Raw genomic sequence first — 5208 nt, 5'->3', positions numbered from 1 at the left:
CAACATAAGGAAATGTTGTTTGGCTAAAAGTAAAGATATTTTATACAGAAAGAGTCTGTGGCAGATATTTTACAGTGAACCCTCAATATTTCTACAATTCACCACATCTGAGTTGTCGGATCTCGATCATCATCTCTTTGAATCAGTGTAAACTTAATACATCTTTTCAATTACCAAATAGATTTGTTGTATTCTATTTACCTCCAAGAGAACAGCAGGGAATTTTTTCAACGCTTCACTTTCCAACTAAATCATCATGATCTTTTACCAGGTGGAATAGACTTAGGAAAAAAAATGAAAATTTTTCTTTTGTAAGTTAGATTCTAAGTTAGATTCTTGTTAGGAACTTAATTCATATTATCTGTACTCTTTTTCTCAGTTCGTGCCACTGCAAGGACGTGACTTGCATATTGATTATGGCCTTCTTCCTGTGTTCATGGCATCCACGAAAAACACCAAGAAGGCAGAGGATCACCCTGCATTACCCCATCCTCATGCCTGTCTCGGAATCACTACTCCATAGATGACATTTTCGAAGTCATGGTTCTGTTGTGCTCTGGAAACATTGCCTGGCAGCTGGACATCATCGTAAATAGCCTCTGAAACGGAATTATTATTGTTATTATTACTTGCTAAGGTACAAGCCTAATTGGAAAGGCAGGATGATATAGGCTCAGGGGCTCCAACAGAGAAAATGGCCCAGTGAGGAAAGGGAACAAGGAAAAATAGATTACTTTAAGAAGAGTAACATTAAAATTAATATCTCATAATATATAAACTCTAAAAACTTTAACAAAACAAGAGGAAGAGAAAAAAGAGAGAATAATGTACCAGATTGTACCCTAGAGCAAGAGAACTACTAACCAGAGACAGTGGAAGACTATGGTCTAGAGGCTATGGCACTACCCAAGACTAGAGATCAATGGTTTGATTTTGGAGTGTCCTTCTCCTAGAAGAGTTGCAAACCATAGCTAAAGAATCTCTTCTACCCTTCCCAAGAGGAAAGTAGCCACTGAACAATTTCAGTGCAGTAGTTAACCCCTTGGTTGAGAAAAATATACTGGTAATCTCAGTGTCCTTAGTGGAGTATGAGGACAGAGAAGAATAAGTAAAGAATATACCAGACTATTCGGTGTGTATATGTAGGCAAAGGGAAAGTGAACCTTAACCAAAGAGAAGGATCCAATGTAGTACTGTTTTGCCAGTCAAAAGATTCCATAATTCTGTAACGGTAGTATCTCAACAGGTGACTGGTGTACTTGTTCAGTGGCTACTTTTCACCCCGTAAAGGTAGAAGAGACTCTCTAGCTAAGGTAAGCAGCTCTTCAAGGAGACGGACACTCCAAAATATAACCATTGTTCTCTAGTCTTGTGTAGGCCCATTGTATCCGTACCATGGTCTTTCACTGGCTTGGGTTAGAGATCTCTTGGTTGAGGGTACACTCAAGCACAGAATTTTAGAACGGATAATCGGTGGTTCCTAAAACAGGCAATGATGTTAGTACAAAGAATAGCTTTTCTTAGTTAACTCGTTATACATTTCCGTAATAGAACCCTCTTCATCTCAGGGTAGAGAAGCATATAACTAGTTTTACTTGGACTAGAAATTCAGCCAATGTTAGCAATTTATGTAATCTTAATCAGAAACTCCCTAAAAACGGTATACTCTTGGATTTATGTGGACAACATTCATATGGATTTTTCTCCTATTTCCAGCCCGTGTTAAATGGCATCTCCCTATAATAAAGAGTGTCTGTATATATATATATATATATATATATATATATATATATATATATATACATATATATATATATATATATATATATATATATATATATATATATACATATATATATATATATATATATATATATATATATAATATATATATCACTGTAGTCGTAGTACCCTTGTGGGAGGGTGTACCCTGGAAAATACACTCGGAAACCACACTCTTCCACAAATTATCGAACTTGCGGGTTGCAGTTAGGAAAGGGGGAGGGGTTGTGAAAGATTGAATCTGTGTGTATATGTGCTCATCTATCTAAATATTTAGACATTATTTTCGATGCCTCGGGTATACTAGTTATATATATATATATATATATATATATATATATACACAGTATATATAAATATATATATATATATATATATATATAAATATATATATATATGTATATATATATATATATATATATATAAATATATATATATATATGTATATATATATATATATATATATATATATATACACATATATGTATAGCCTATATATATATATATATATATATATATATATATATATATATATATATATATATATATATATAAATGTTAAAAGAACTTTTCCACGGGGCCCCAGACCCTATAGGGAGATTCTTTTTAGTATTAGTACTGCCTTGTGATGTTATGACAGAGTGAATATGATATTAAAAGGTAATTATGCCTTACTTACTTGAATAAATGAAAATCCTGAGTTAGGAACGAAATTATCATATATATATATATATATATATATATATATATATATATATATATATATATATATATATGTGTGTGTGTGTGTGTGTGTGTGTGTGTGTGTTTATGTTTATCAGATTACTCGAGTGCCATATGTGGATGAGATCATAATGAGTGGTAGATGGAGATGTTTTAGGTTGCTCTTCGCACTCCCCCAAGAGAGATTAGTTCAACAAATTAAAAACTGGGCTCCACAAGGCACTAGAAGAGTTTAAAAGCCCAAGCCTACTTGGCTGAGGACTATGAAGCATGAATTAGGAGATAATGAATGGAGAAGTATTGATTTAAAAGCTCAATATAGAGACGACTGGCGAATTCTAACCGAGGCCCTTTGCAGACAATAGGCGTAGGAGGAAATGATGATGATGATGATATATATCATCATGAGCCGTTACTTGTCCACTGCAGAACAAAGGGTTCACACATGGACCTCCACTCCCAACTGTTTAGTGTTTTTCTATGTCAGTCTATACACGCAAATTTTCTTAGTTCGTCAATCCACTGTCTTCTCTTCCTTCCCCTGCTTCTTTTCGCAATTTCTAGGAACCCATTCTGTTATTCCTAACGTCTTATCTATCATCTGTCATTCTTATTATATATCCGGCCCATGTCCATTTTTTCCTTACACATTGTTAGAATATCCTCTCTTTTAGTTTGCTCTGGTATCCATGTTGCTTAGTGTTATTCCCATCATTAATCTCTCCATAGCTGTTTGAGTTGTAACTAGCTTATGTTCTATGTATACCTAATGTCCTTTGCCTGAACCAGAAATGTAACGAGTATCAATACTTATTAGGATGTTTAACCTTTGCCCCTTACCTGGCTTGAATGATCTGCCATTTTCACATATTTATTATTATTATTATTATTATTATTATTATCATTATTTATGGCTAGGTTACAACCCTAGTTGGAAAAGCAGGATGCTATATAAGCCCAGGGGTTCCAACAGGGAAAATAGCCTATTGAGGAAAGGAAACAAGGAAAAATAAAATATTTCAAGAACAGTAACAACTTTAAAATAAATATCTCCTGGATAAGAGAAATAAGATAGAGTAGTATGCCCAAGTGTACCCTCAAGCAAGAGAACTCTAACCGAGACAGTGGAAGACCATGGTACAGAGGCTATGGCACTACCCAAGGCTAGAGAACAATGGCTTTTGGATAAGCCCAAGAAAAGAGAACATCGAACGGAGTATAAGTCCTGTGTCCACATAAGGTACAGTTGGACTCAGGAATGCATGGCCCATCTCTGAGGGAGTTTACCCTGCCACGCCTTTACTGCATGGTGAGTTTCCGTGTGCAGCCCAGCCCACCTTCCATATCTCCCTACAATAGCCGTTTGGTTACTAGCTGCGGAGTAAGGGGGTGATAAGGTGCACTTTCTCAGAGCAAGATGTGCCAGGAATTCCTGTGTCCTACTGTACATTTGATTACGTGTTAAGATGTTTGGCCAAAGATTAGGATTACTGAAGTTGTCTTTTTCATTTAAGCTGAAGACGAAGATTTACATAATTGTTATTATTCTATTTTCATGCAATGTTAGACATTTCTTAGTGTTATACACATCTTGTTATTCACATTATACTCCATATACAATAGGTTTTACATCATGCAATTCCAGAATTTTTTTTTTTATATTCTTTTGATAAATGATCCCATACTATTGCTTTTTAGCGTTTGACTTAAAAGTTCTTCCGGTTTAGATACAAATTTCAATTGTAAACGACCTCTACTCTCAAAGAATCGTTTTGTTTTGATTTAAAGGTCGCTCATATATACGTATGATCAATGCCCGAATTAGGAGCAGGGAGGGCCAGGCAATGACTGTTGATGACTCAGCAGGTAGACCTATAGACTCTCCTGATACCTGCCTTCCTTAGCTCACAAGGATGGTGAGATTGCAGACACTACTAGAAACTATCGAGTTTGAGCGAGTCCCAAACCCCGGTCCAGCATATCGCCAGACAGGGATGTTTCCAATAGTCTACCAAAACCCTCATAAGTTTCATTTTAGGAAACAGATATCTATTCTGTCGGGTGCAGCATCCAAGACGGAATACTTGTCTTTTTCCATCACAGGGTTAAAGGTTTCAGAGTACCTGAGACAGATTATGGGACCATTAGAGAAACCCCTTTTTCAATATCAACATAACCTGATTTTAACGTGTAAATATGCAAAACGTTGTGCCTGATTTGAATCCTTAATATTTTGAGTATGAAATCTGGCAGTAATTTTGGCAGTAACTAATTTTTTTAAAATCAGGTTTCTCTCAGCATTGGGTTCTCAACCACCGCTTGTGCCGTCAAATAAAAGGTGTAGTTGTTCTGATTGCGCTGCTTGTAAGTTTCTGTGCTTATGTGAATGTCAGGAATGTTTGTAGGGCTATATCTGTTGGCTGTATTATCACTTATCTATGTTAAAGAATGTGTATATAATATAACAAAATTGTCTTTAAGATAGGGTTAAACAAATCTTCAACTTCAGCAAAGGAAACTGCGCACTTTGAAACGGTGATAATCGTTAGTGTTAAAGAGAATAAGCCTTATTCACAGCAAATATTTACCATTAAGTGAAGCTCTTCTCCCTCGGATGATGTAAACAGCCATTCCTATCACGATAGCGACCAACACACAACAGATACTTAGTAAAACCATTGATGTGAAGTTCAGAGCAGAGTT

Source organism: Palaemon carinicauda, unplaced genomic scaffold (assembly GCF_036898095.1).
Source record: "Palaemon carinicauda isolate YSFRI2023 unplaced genomic scaffold, ASM3689809v2 scaffold8, whole genome shotgun sequence".
NCBI lineage: Eukaryota > Metazoa > Arthropoda > Malacostraca > Decapoda > Palaemonidae > Palaemon > Palaemon carinicauda.
The sequence above is the reverse complement of the archived record's forward strand: the minus strand, read 5'-3'. Positions refer to the sequence as shown.